The sequence below is a fragment of the Lonchura striata genome, chromosome 11, assembly GCF_050655825.1.
Source record: "Lonchura striata isolate lonStrDom1 chromosome 11, ASM5065582v1, whole genome shotgun sequence".
In the NCBI taxonomy this organism is placed as follows: Eukaryota; Metazoa; Chordata; class Aves; order Passeriformes; family Estrildidae; genus Lonchura; species Lonchura striata.
The window spans coordinates 20,329,843-20,344,164 of record NC_140713.1 but is presented as its reverse complement, the minus strand read 5'-3'; the positions used below and the strand labels follow the sequence as shown (position 1 = coordinate 20,344,164).

Sequence of the window (14,322 nt, the reverse complement as noted above, 5' to 3'; positions counted from 1 at the left end):
AAGACTTTGGAAAGGTGTTTGATTAAATTCTCTTGAGATTTGCTTAAGTTGTAGCTGTGAAAATTGAAGAAATGTGTGCCTACCCATGCTGCTTTTGCTGGCTTTTTTATAAAAACTTGTTTTGGTTAAGGTTTCTGCATGTCAGTGAAGTGCAAAGTTCACTGAATTCCTGCTGAAGAAGATGTGAGTTGATGGGCATGGAAACATGTCCAAGAGCAGGAGATCAAAGCTAAGATTTGGACCACGACCGTCCTCAGTTTTGGGATTCCATTTAGTCCCATCACACTGATGATATTAAACTGTGCTTTCAATCTGAGAAAGCTTAGGTGAAAAGCAGCAGTTCATAGCTTTTGCAGGAAGGGAAGGTGTTTTCTCTGGAAATGATTTTGAAAAATTGTAGGCAGGAACACTTCCATAATTCTACAACTGTATGGAAGAAAAAATCCAAACAAACTGTACTTTAGAAGCATTTATTGAGTAGTATTAACAGGAGTTGGCAATTCTAGTGTGAGCAGCACAGCAGAAACATCCCTGTGCATGGCACTGAGTGCCAGGAGCAGTGTGAGGTTGCTGATAAACAGAAAACCTTGCAGAAAGAGGAAAATGAACTCTGTGAGAGTATTTAGGCTTGGGGCTCTTGTAAGCTCTTTGGTTCCACTGCTGCAAACATGAGATGGTTTGTAACATGTAGTCAAGCCAAATTCTCCACTCACTAGTAGTGGTCTCACTCAGTAAATTGCTGTATCTGGATAATCCAGCATCCAGTAGTCTGTGGGCCAAGTACTTTAAAAAAAAAAACAAACCTCTCTGTCTTGATCTGTAGCCCTGATGTTTAGGTGGTAATTCACTAAGTAGAACACAGTAAACTTCCAGCTCTGCAGAGCTGGTCCATCTCACTGAAATATTCTATTCTTATGAATTATGTCATAAATCAAGGAGTCTTTCAAACCTTATAGCTTGTTTGTATATAGATGGATTGAGTAATTGATTATATTTGTTTTAATTATATGTAGAAATGTCCAGCAGCTTGATTAGGTAGTAGCCTAGTGTACATTTATTGTGACCAAGTACCTACTTGAAATAACTTACAGCTTCAGAGCACTCATGTATCTGTTGGGTCAGTGTCAGAGTGCCACAAGACCTTCCTTCCTCTGTGGTGCTGATGCCTGCTGAGCCTGAGATTCTCTGCAGCTGTAAATGCTGCTGGGGGACCAGGTCTTCCCTCGGGCCAGCCTGGAACCATGTGCTTGAGCTGTGTGCCAGCCTGAACAATTCTGAACTCAGTGTGTGCACCAGGGGGGACAGATGTGTGCTTCAGGCTGGCGCTTCCCAGGATTGCTGTGCTTTCTAAGAGCTCGAAAATGAAGTTGTTTTTACATTAGTTCTTCTGTGGATGTTTCAGCTTCTTGATTTGTGCTAATTTGAAATTGACCAAGTTCATGAGTTTGTTTAATGACACGGAAGAAAACTCTAGACATAATTTTTTGTCTGAATTTTAATTATATTGATATCTAAACATTGATGTTTTCCTGCTGTAGTCCTCAGATAAGAAAAGCTTTCAAGTGAGACTATTGCGGCTATCTTTTTTGAAGACCTGAAAACCACTATTCTTAGGAACTGTTCCCATTGTCAGTATGTAAGAATAAGTAAAATTGGAAGAAAAAGAAATGTGGAAGTTCCCAATATTTAAGTTATTTCACTCTGGACCAGACTGTCAAATTACCTGATGGATCCAAAACAAAGAGCCATGCTGTGAAAGCATGTGAAAGACAAAAAGAGGTTAAAAGATTTTATTGGATGTCTGCACATTGAATAATCATCAATTCTGTTACCAGAATGGCTCCTGGAGTATGTCTGATGTTGCTGGTGAGAACATGGTCTGGCCTATGATTTAATTCTCATCTTTGCCCAAATGTTTGAAAGGGCAACTGTCTTAAACCTTTGAACTTTATTTGTAATACAGAACTTCAATTAGATAAAAGACAATAATTAGCAAATCTTTTATCTTAGGGCATAATTAAATCTTTAAAGCAGGACATCTTAATCAATGACTTGTAATGACAAGTTCATAAATAAATTAATTCTTCCAATGAGTGTCTGACAGAAATCAATGAGTGTTAAAAGAGATTCAGGATGAGGGGACACCACTACAGAAACACTGTAGCTCAATTACATTGGTTTAAAGATTCTCATCTATAAAGTATTAGCTTCTTCAAAAGATTATGTATTATTTAAAGACAGATCATTAAAATACTAACATGTAATTTTGTAGGGCCTTTTTTGGAATTTCCATCTTTACACATATAAGTATTTCACCATGGTTTATGATTAACTTCTTGTATAGGCTCTCTACAAAAATATATAGACAGCTTGACTGATTTGCTGTCCTTGTTGAGTCCTGGTGATGAGTCTTGTTACTGAAAGTAAAACTTGTCAGAGCAGATGTTGTGTAACCATGACACTGGTAAGGATCTCCCATCCAGGTGAAAACTTGTATACAAATGTCTCAAGACCTTAAATGTCCTAACTCAAAAGATTAGTACATTTCTGTTCATTTAACACTTTATATCACAGTATAGTACGTGAGCTTTAACTCAAGGGTTGTCTATTGGTACAAGAATGGTAAAATGAGGACACAAAAGAAAGCCACAGGGTATCTTATTCTGTTTGAGGACTCTTGTGACCAGTGTTACCTGTGAGGTGTTGAGCCCTGGGAACTGCCTCTTCCTGGAGCCAATACAGCAATAGCTAATAATCTCTGCAAAGGGATCGGTGGAAATTCTACTTTTCTACTATTACATATATTACAATTGTGTTGCTTCTTGTTGGCACTACTAAAGCCTCTGCTCTGCCTCCTGTATCCTGCTTGTTTTGACCACCTGGTTTTACTTGACCAAAAATGGCAGCAGTTTCATGCTATTTCTCTGAAGCTCTTAATCATGATTCTTTCCTTACTTATTTAAGTATAACATTAAGTGTTAAAAAAAGTAGTAGCAAATATTTCCAGTTGAACTCGCTTTTATGAAGTTTCTCCTGTGGTTTGTGGCATTTAGAGTATCTCTGACAATAAACACTCAGATTATGTAGAGTAAGTGCTGTAACTCTTGATGAAGCTTTATCATCATTAGACAAAGGACCTTCATATTGTCAGCACAGGTGCTAAATCAATTTTGTTGAATTTATGTTGGTTTCTTGAGGTGGCAAGGATTACAGCAAGCATTCCTATGGATTTCTCTTTCTGTGTATCAGCAGGGCTCCCTGATTACAAAGTGCAACTGGTCTTGAGTGTGCTTTGGTTTTCTATCCAGCCTGGGCTGCTGCTGCCAGCAGGTTGGGAGCTGTGGTCCCCCTGCTGCATCTGGCAGGGCTGCAGTAGCTGAAAGGCTCCTCTTGTGTTTGGTTTGCCTGGCAGCCAAGAGGAAGAGCTGTTTGGCCAGTCTGCACAAATAGGTCTGGTCTAGTCCCAGCCAGTTCCACTCCATCTGGAAGATCCACCAAAACTAGACTAAACATGTGGAGCAGGTATTGTGGTGGAGACAAGCTGGGAAAGGGAGCTCAGGGTGTTGCAGTGGAGAAAGATCCAGGACGTGCTGGAGCTTGAGGTGCTGGGGAAGGAGAGGAAGGCAGTGGGAGCAGGGCAGAGGAGGCTGCATTCAAACCAGAGCACACAAAAGCATGGGAAACTGAGTTATGTTCAACTGCTACTGTGATTTATTTTCTAACTTAGCGGATAAAAAAACCTCATGAGTTTTATACTGCCCCACTGTATTAATTAAACAATTATGCTTTCTCCTAGTGTATTACTGAGACGCACTACAAAGTTATTTTGGTTTTGAGTGGTGAAAATCTGCAGCTTCTAGAATGATCAATTCTTTCTGTTGTTGTGTGGGGCACTGAATATCAGATTAAGTCAAAACGTTGGTGATTTCCTATTTGAAACCTGTTAAACAGCACAACAGATGGAAAGTTCTCTTCAGGTTAAGCACGACCAGATCTGTTGCTGATTAAAAGAGAGGTAGCATGGGCTGGTGGCTGGTGTTGATAGATATCTCTGCAGAATAGTAAGAGAGGTCTCACATCCTTGTAACCCAGTAGCTCTGCCCCTGACAGGCAGTGTCTGCTGCCCCTCACACCTTATAAAGATCATTTGCTATTCATGTGAAACTGGGTTATAGCTCAGAGCATCCTTGGACAGATTTATTCACAACCTGACTGCTTGCTGCTCTTCAGAAGGATGATAGGGATCTAAACCTCATGCTTCTTTGGATATACTCTCCCTTCAGAGCTGTCATCCAGGGTGTCAAATTTATCCTTAGAAGGCTTCAGCTTTAAAGGTCCTTTACCCACCATGTAACATTCCTGTCCATCCCATTATGCCATGTCAGTGAAGGGTTTTGTGTATTTTGTTTGAAGCAGTTTAAGAGTATTTTGCTAAATTCCTTCAAGGGAATTTAAATAGCCCTAATGACTATATTACCTTACAGGCTTTTAAATGTTTCCCCAGCTGCTTGATTTAATGCAGTATGAATCGTGAGCCTTTCCACAGTAATCTTGGCATTTGTTTAGGAGTTAAATATTAACAGATTTTTTGTCTTTCTCTCAGACAGTAGTCTCTGCACTTGCTTAATTTGCTGTAGGGTTTCTTAGAAGCAAATGTTGCTTTTTTTTCAAGTGTCCTGGGTTTTGTTCTCTATATGTGCTTTACATGAGGTCGGTTTGAAGATGCCTTGGACTGAAACAATTCTGGTGTCTTGCAAACATGATTCTGTCCCAGTAAAAATCTGGAATTGGGAAGAGCTCTCAACTCCACTGACAAACTTGAGTAGATTTGTTGCAAACAGATTAATTCAATGTGATGCCCTGTACAGGGCCTCAAAATTACTTTCAGAATGTCAGTTCTTTAGTTCATCAAGAAGAGAGAAAAAAACCCAATGAAAAAAGAGAAATTAAAGAAATAAGTCATGTAGATGGGCTAAATATTGGAAGCAATGTGGGTGGCTAAGCCAATACAACAGATGTATCTTAGGTATTTTTCTTTTAAAGACAAAGACAGTCTGCCTCCCACACATTTCAAAATGAATTTCAAATGTATTTTTATAATTTACAATTATTTCCATCAGAGAATAATAGAGACTTAATGCCTGGGGTAATTAATGTTCTGTGATGTCTGTTATAATAGCTATTTTAAGTGTAGGAAATACCCTAATAAGAAACAGTTCGCTAGTGTGCTGATATAGTTGATTTTTATCATAGTTTTCTCTGTAAAAAAACAATTGGAAGATATGACAATAGATATTTTGATTAAACACTTAAGCATCTGATAAAACATGTGCAAAGATGTATCACTTCAAAAAGAACGTTTTTAAAAAATCAACCGCTCTCAATTTCTGACATTTATTTTTATGCTACCCTATATTTTAAAATATTTTGTGACATTTATTAAATATAGTAACTGGTGAATTGCAATGCTTTGATCCAATTAAATCCCAGGACATGTTAAATGTCTTTTAATGAAAAAAGTATCTGGTGAATGAAGGCTGTATTTTATAAGGAACTGGTTGTAGAGCTACATCTTTTCAAAGTTATGTATTGAAGTCATTACAATACTGCAAACTTGTAATTTCTTTTTCATACTCCTCTGTAAAGTCTTCCCCCTGCTCTCCCCCAAGTTGAAAATCTGTTTTGTGCTATTGTTTCCTCCCCAATTTCTTGTTTCTGTAGCTGCAGTGGCAGCTTCTTTCCCCCTGCTCATTCAGCACGTATCATTCTGTCCTTTGTAGTGCTTGAGGTTCTTTCTTATATCTCCCTTCCTTCTCTACATTCCTGTATTCAGGACCTTGTTAGAATTCTCTGCTTTCTCATGTAGCTTCATTTGGTGCATTAACTTTCTTCCTTGGACTTATAAAATGAATCCTTCAATAAAATATTATACTTTTTTTTACAAGCTCCAGTTCAGCAGAATTCTCAAAGAATCCACTGTCATTCTGAATAAAACTACTCATTTTCAGATTTCTGGGATTTATGAGCATGAGTTATCTTAAAAGGAATTATGTTTTACTTTTTAGATGCCTTTCATAAGTATGTTTTCTCTTGGTCAGCCATGTTACCATATTTTTCCTGATGATTTTATTATCTATTTTAATTTCTATTTGTATATGTTGGTTCTGGTTGAAGTATTTTATCTATATAGTGCTCAGTCTGATCTTCTCATATGTTCTTTTTCAGTTCAGCTTTTCTAAAGCAAATGCCACATTTTCCTTAAGTCTCCAATTCCAACTCTTCTCACTTTAGCTTCCCAATCCCAAAACTCTCACAGTGGTATTCCTTTCTAGAACTGTGACTAAATTTGCAAACTGACTGGCAGTATGCTTTGACTTTTCCCAGCAGGGCAGTAAATGTATCACCCTGCTGTAAAAATTCTGACTGTAGCGTTTACAAAGTGCTCTACAAGCTTTTGGCCAGGTACACAGAACAGAATACTTGGTGCAGAGATTTAAATTTTCTTTGTCAAAATAAGTATTTCTGAAAAAGTTTTCATTGACTCCCTGTAAGATTTTTCTCAGATTGTCAGCTCCTGGTATGCTGAAGCTTTGCTGTGTTGCTGGAAGGTCAGGCTGTGCTCAAAACTGCAGTTACAGTAAGCTTTGAAGGTGTTATCTGAGCCAGCCGAAAAAACCTGTTTCCTCTTCAAAAAATATTATTCCTTCAATTCTGTTCACTTGGGTTTTCAAAAATTAGGAGATTCCCAAAACTGATTTGATTTAAAGTGCCCATTGTAATAACAACACTAGTGAATTTTTAGTGTGTCTTCATCCACTTGAATAAATGATCTGACAGCTGAGTGACTTGGGGTCTTTAACTCTCAGTCCTTACCTCAGCCTTGTAAGAGCTAAATCTAAGGACTTAGAGCAGTCCTTAAGAACTTCTAGGTACTTTGGATGGTTTGGGGGTGGTGTGGTGTTTTAGGAAGTATTTTTTTGGTTCCAAATGCAAGGATGCCCAGCTGTGCAGCAGAGCAGTGTCCGTGTTAACGTCACTGGCACGGTGCTGCAGCAGCTCCCTGGATGTCAGGGACTTGTCCCCTGCCAAGCCTGACCTGAGGACTCAGCTTTCATTTGTGAGCTCAGACCTCTGGGGCTTCTCAGGGATATTATGTGCTTTCATTTTCATTTGCCCAGGATAGGAAATCAGCTTGGGAAGGGTTGGTATATTTAACATCCCACCCCCAGTCCCACTGCTGCCAATATATGGGTGTCAGCTTAAATATATCCTCCTGCTAACTACTGATGGACTGGTGCTAAATGTTTGTTTTGGCTTAAAGGGGCACTGCTGAGATGTAATCACAGGATGATTTTGTTTCAGATTTTCCATTGAGTGCATATTTTTCTGGCTGACTTACTTGGCTGTGTGTTTCAACAGATATATGTATATACATGGTTATCCAGTGGTCTACGTGAAATATAGCAACACTCCCTTTGCACGTTGTTAATATGAATTTAGAAATGAATGACTAACTTAAACAGTCCCTTGCAGATGTTATGAAAGTGCTCTGAGTTAGAAAAAAAATAAAAGATAGGGAAAAACTGAATGTACTTGTAGTTATTTATGGGTTTTGCTTGCCCTTTTTTAGGTTCCTTTCTGGCTTTAAATGCTGTCTCTGGTTTTGGCTCTCATGCAGTTGTACAGTGGTGCCTGTAGGTGAGCATTTACACGGCATCAATACAGGGCAGTGGCTTCTCTTTTAATAATTACAAAATTGTAATATATTTTTCTAGTAGAGAGCAGCCAGGGCTCATTGCAATGTGTGACTTTTTGACGTTCTGTAATGGCCCTTGACATTACAACTCCACCTCCTGGCCTTGGAAAGTAGGGGCTGGGTGCATCATTGCCTATGGGACAAGAATTTTTTTATGCATATTTACATGGAGGGCAAAAGACAAGTCAAATTCTCTAGTACTGAGAAGTTGTTTTTCTTGTTATGAGTTTGGATTCATCTTTGATCTGAGTGTGGCAGTGACCTGGATAGTCTGTCAATACAGTATTTTCCATGATGAGCTATTAAGATTTGTAAATGGCTTAAAACGAAAGGATTTGTCTTCAGTTCTTGATTTAGGATCTAACATTCCTAGCACTCAATCTCTTCAGTATTGAGAACTGAAACAAAAAACCCTGAAGCATCTACACCTAAGTCTTTCTGCAGGCACTATCAAATGGATGGAGTAATGTGTTTAAAGAAGTCAAAATCACTAATGACTAGCAAAGCAAGGGCAGGCTCTATAAGCAGTTCAAGGTTATGATCATTGTGACATTTGCTTTAGCTTAGTCAAGAATTGACTAAGCAAAGTATGAACCTGCGTATGGAAACTGGGCCCTTGAATTTGGAATAGATAGGTAAGATGATACCAGTACCCTTGAGACTGGTAAGATCTGGTCAAGAAACTCCTCATTTCAAGCACAATTTTTAGAGCTTTATTTATTCATTAGGTTTTGGTTATATTCTTGGTCATCTTGCAGTCTTTCTGCCTGGCTTGTGGTAGAAAAAAACTGAATATGTGGGAGGAAAAGATGAATTGAGAAGTAGAAGAATGTCTTGTCTTTTCTTTCACAAAGGACGTGTCTGTTCTCACTTCTAAGTCAAGCAGCAGTAGAGTGCCACTTTCCCAATTACGCTTTCCACGCAAGTGATGCTATGGCTACCACATGGTGGTTCTATAATTGGGAGGTGATGATTGTGTGATGCCAACTGGGAGGCAGAAACGAGGTTAGGCAATGCTGAACTGGAGGGGAGGGGTGCCCTGATGCAATCTGCTCCTTGCCTGCGAGCTGGTGGAGCCAGGCAGCCTCCCTTCCACAGGAAAAATGCTGCTGTTGTCCTTCCCAGTAATAAAGGTAGCAAGAATTAGGTTTGGGATGGGATTTTGTTTGTTTAATTTTTAGTATAGCTCTGCTTAGCTGTAGATTGTAATGCCCTTATGGAAGAGAGCTCAAGGGCCTGGCATTGCAAATACTTGCAGCTCTGTGCTTCCCTGAGCACCCAGGAAAAGGAGTGAAGACAGCTGAACTTCAGGACTAGGTTAATTTTTAGATATATTTCCAGCTTCTTTGGTATCCTGCATGTGGCTCAAAATCTTTTGATGTATTTTGAGTAAAAATTGGCAGTTTGTCCTGTGAAATACAACTTCTGTAATAAGTACCATCTGAAAAAACTGTGGGTATGGCTATGGTGCAACATCTTGATGTCAGCTAAGCTGGTAGGGAAGGAGGAGTTTTGCTGAATAGCTTTTGGGAGTTGGACTATTTTTTGATTTTTTTTTTTCCTCCTTAGAGAGGAAAGATATGGACAAGAATAGGTAAATGCACACTCCCCTCTAAGAGACCACAACAGAACTCTGAGGTACTGATGTATTTGTTAATGTCCCAATCATTTTCATACCTCATCCTAAAGGAGCTCATGTAATAATAAATACTCTTCAGCCACTTTAAAAGATGTTCAGGTCAGCTGAGTCATGCTGGCTTTGAAATCAGTTTCCTGGGTAAACTTAATGAAACTTGATGGCTCTAAAGCAGCATATTAGTCAAATCAGAATTTAGAAATAATTAAGATTTGATTGAATACACAGACTTTCAAGATCTATAAACCTGAGTGCTTCTGACTTTATGGGCTCAAGCCATGCATGGTTGCAATTGCTGAAGTGGCTCCAACAATTTATTACTCAGGTATGAAATATGGGCACAAAGTTTAGGTAGGGGGTCACTGATGATAAAAATCTACATTTGACAGTACAGTACATTCAAGCCTAAATTTTGGAATTTGGCTTAAATATACCTCACCTCTAGCAATAGTACATAAATTCTTAGGGAAGTGAGCTGGTGATACAGCTGTATTACTGTAAGCAAAAATCCTGAGGATGGGACTGCTGCCATTGGCTTCAGTGGAGCCAGAAAACATTTCCTCATCCTTTTACATGGAAATTGAGGTTGGCCATGAAGTCAGTCCTCCATCCCTCTTCAACCTGGGGGCCACTAAAGCCAACCATGTGGATGTGTCTCTTGTTACTCCAGAGGGTGCTGAGCTGTGTCTCAGATGTGCAGGGAGGGGTTCAGCTGCCAGAGGAATGGGTCAGCAGGCAAGTGTTCCATCAACCCTGGGATGTTTTTGCAGGCAGGAGAGAAGGAGTCAGGACCAAGAGTGGCTGGGTTTGAACTGTGAGGAGGCATCAGCAGAGACTGACCTGTCTGGAAACAGATCACACCATTCAGGTCCACACTGGATGGCCACAGATGATGCTGTAGTGCAACACACGGACACTGTGATTTTTTAATTTATAGTTTGTCTTATAAGAGCTTTGATGCTGGCCCTTAGTATCAACAGAGTGTGCTGGTAGTACCTGAATGATTTACCTAAATTCATGTTAGAAGCTGTTGGTACTGCAAGAACAGCTTTAACTTAGATTCTCTGGGATTTTAGGTTGTTGTAAGCTCCAGACCTTGCTTCTTGCTCTTTTTTGCAGGCCCTGACTTTATCAGTGACTTCTGCAGCTGGCTGAAGGCAGGATTTGCACAAAGCTGAACTAATTTTAATACTTGTTGTCACTTTTGGAAAACCTCAAAAATGTGACTTTTTCCAACAAAGTAACTAGAGACGCAAAAATCAACGAAGGAAACAGTTAATAGACTGCAGGGCAATCGAAGGGCTTTGGCTCCTACTGCAAAATATTAACGGCTGTAATTTGACCTCTTAGCCAATTAATTTTGGCCAGTGTAAAATTCCATACACTAAATCTGTTTACGATACTTCACTATTCTAGGCATCTGATACTGTGCCAAGACCTTAATATGTCTCTGAACAGAGGTCAAGTCATGGCCTTAAAACGAAGACTTGAAATATAAGCTGTGTGTGGGTGGGTTGCCTTATGTCCCTAGGGGGCTTATGAGTTCCTTTTCTATTGCTGTATGATCTGAAACTCTGGTCACTGCTCTCTGTATTACCTTCTTGTATTTCTTAATCAAAATAAATCCATTCTGCAGCTCAGAAATGACCCCTCTTTTTCGCAGTTTGTCCACGCTGTTCTGTTTTTGCCACATGGCTCTGGTTAAGCATGGCAGCAGTTATCTGTTCCCTCTGTTGTACATCTGTTCAAAAACTCATCTTTGATAGATTTCCTCGACAAGTCTAAGTGATGTCCATCTTGTACTTTGGGCTTATACAGTTGTATCCTGGTCATCCTGTCTGTCATTTAACACTTTGTTTTCCTAGCTTTGGATTTTGGGCCTGGATTTCCCTATGTTAAAGTATATGAACACCAGTGAAATAGTCTGATGTCTGATTTTTATTAGAAAACTATACAAATGTTTGTTGTGCTTTCCTGTTTGCAGAGTGAATGGTGTTTGTGGCTGCACAGCAACATATTAAGAACTGCAAGTTGTGTTAGGCTCCAATGAATGCTGGTTAGTCCTGCATGAATATATACTGACTGGATTAAAGCCTAATTCAGGATTGTTTTTTTTAGTTTGTGCCACGCTGTATATAACTGTTGTTAGGTTATGAATCAGATGCTTAAGTCCATGTTGTATGAAACACTGTATTCCCAGTGCAGCACCATATTCCCAATGCCATGGAATGGTGCAGCTCATGGTAACAGGCTCAGAGCAGGCAAAGTCATATTCTGTTCAAGTTGTCTGACTTCCAGGAGTAGTCCTGGACCACTGCTTGTTTCCCCACAACCAGCTGACATATGTTTCATATCATAAGAGAGCAGTTTTCTGAGATAGCCTAATACCTCTTGTGTCATTGTTGAATTAAAATCTACTGTTGGCATGTTCTGCATGCACTTTTCTGCAGAGTTGAAATGCTGTGCACCTAAATTAAAGGTGTGCCAAGTAGCCTGAAAATAATGAAAGTATAAAGTATCTGCTGTTCCACATGCTTGGATGTATTGGCAGTCATGCCTGAGACCTTGAGAAGCAAAAGGAAACAAAGCCTAACAAAACTGAATCAGTGTCCAAAATTTTTGAAACTTTAGATAATGAAATGAAAGTTTCATCTGTCTTGTTACAATTTGGATTGTCTTCTAAAGCACTTGGGGATGTAGAAGTGCTGAAAACAAATGATAATCCAATTGGAGTCACCCACTGCTGAATGCAGATTAGGATTAACTCAAGTGTAGGAATGGCAGATGACTGATAATGACCTGCCAATTTGTGTGCCCCAGTTAAATGGCAAAGTAGAACATCCATCAGGGACTGACCAGTATCTGCTTGCACAGCACCTGGTACAACTATTGCTTTAACAGCAACCACTACAATTATTTATCTATTACATTTTCTTTTATCTGTTGCCCGTTATGGAAGATATTACTGTTTGAAATATCAACTTGAAAGGCTTATCATGAATAATACCAATAATAAAGCATCTTAACCTAGTACTAGGAAGTTAAAGAAATTTTGAAGCCAAATCTTAGACTTGCTTAAGCCTGATTTATGTTTATTTCAGTGGAGATAAGATAGTTTGCCAGAATTCTAGTCCTTGACTGAAATGATTTTTTTTTTTTCTGGAGGGGCTGGGAGGTGATATTGAGAGGGATGGGGAGTGAAGAAAACAAAACTAAAAAAGCACAAGAACAAATTACCTAGTCATTTCCATTTTGAATTTACTTAGCCATTAAAACAAATGAGATTGTCTGTGATATATAGTTCCCAGCTGATGTAAAAGGTGTGAAAATAGTTAATGGCTTAAGAAGAGAAACAATTGGGTTTTATATTATATAAGGAGATTGTCTTTGTAAAGCTGTTCCCTGGGTACTGACAGGTGGTGTTGAATTTTGCATACACTGTATACTTGAAAGAATAAGGTTTTTAGTTGGAAGTAAAGTGCAAAACGCTGTGCAGCAAAGGTTGCTTTTTGAGGTGGAAGAAGTTAGATTTCTCAGGCTCTAACTGGAGATATATAGTGTGAATGAGGCAACAGGACTGAAGCTGGACAAACTGGATCATATATCCTTGTAGGAAATGACACTTGCATTAAATATGTTTATTTTGGGCTTTATTTTCTAACCTGTCATGGTAGAGACCACCAGCAAAATTCAGAGTGGAGTGTGCAGGCTGAAATCCTGTAAGGGTTTGGGAGGAGGGTTCCAGCTCAACCCCAGCTGTCAAAGAGAAACCTGTGCCTCAGAGCCTTGCTTTAACCATGATCTAGAGGGACAAGAAGTTGTCCCATCAGGCACCTTCTCCCCCGTTTGTAACTCGTTCCATTGTGCAAGTAAAACTCTACAGAGTGAATTTGTACAAGGTGAGGGCTAGCCCAGTATTTCAAGAGAGACTTTAATGGAGTTCTTATTGATGGGGGAAGGAGGGAAGGGTGAGAACACAGAAGATCATGCTTTTCCAGTTTGAGTTTTCAAGGTTTTTTTCAAGTCCTAGGGAAATTAGCTGGAATTTTGTAAGGTCTTGGGCCAGAAGGAACACTATCTTGGTTTTTCTTTTTTAATGGAACAGGCTTTTCAAACAGGCCAGCAGATGGTAGTGTTTGCTTTGTAATTGCAGCTGTGAATTCATAGAAAGGACTGCTCTTGTTTGGTATAGGTCACTCAAGGACTGATCAATACGTAGCAGAATTAGAGAATTTTAAGGAGCAATATTGGTTTAAGCAAGCAAAGAGGAAGGTGGAAGCCCATCCTTAATCTTCAGCCAAGTGGGACAATAAAGGGCCAGAGGTTTGTATCCCATGTACTGCAGATAAGCTGCTTGGAATTACAGAAATATCCCAGGTGATTAAAGCAATAAGTCAGGGGGCAATCTGAAATTGTTCTGTCTTTTGCAATAGCAGAAGTTACTGTTCAACTGCAGTGCTTTTTAGAAATGTCAACCGTGACATGATTTTGTTGTTTAAGTGGGATCAAGAGTATCTGTCTTATTGCACAAAGTTTTGTTGACAAGTGGATAAAGCACAGGTGATGGATTGAGGAGGTAAAATTAGCTGGTGACATGTGCTCTTGAGCAACTTTTTTCACCACAGATTCCTTTTTTTTAGGTGAGGATGAGATTACTGATAACCACTGTCAGGTTCTTAGAGTGAACTAAAATATTACTCAACAATACCATATATTGTTTCACCTGCACATTGGGGTCAGTTTACCTAAATGTTTTGAAAGGCCTCATTTTATTCAGCCTCCCAGATGGAAAAAGAAATTGCACCACATAATGTGACACTTCACAGGAGAAGGTGATTTTAAAAGCAGTCCTAATGGAGAGCTTAATACAAGGATTTTTCAATTCATGCCTGGAAATAAAACAATGGAGAAATACTGCAAAAAAATTACA

The 14,322-nt window shown here is 39.2% G+C and overlaps 1 long non-coding RNA gene across 25 annotated transcripts in view; it reads left to right on the top strand.

Annotated features, from left to right (window-relative positions):
• Positions 1-14,322, top strand: part of LOC110476338 (uncharacterized) — a 524,174-nt gene that overhangs the window by 179,337 nt on the left and 330,515 nt on the right. For 21 of the 25 annotated variants that reach the window (XR_014957963.1, XR_014957961.1, XR_014957954.1 and 18 more), the window contains one exon: positions 1-14,322. This exon is cut by the window's left edge. The exons of the other annotated variants lie outside the window; for them this stretch is intronic. This is a non-coding gene — a long non-coding RNA (uncharacterized LOC110476338). 25 annotated transcript variants of the gene reach the window in all.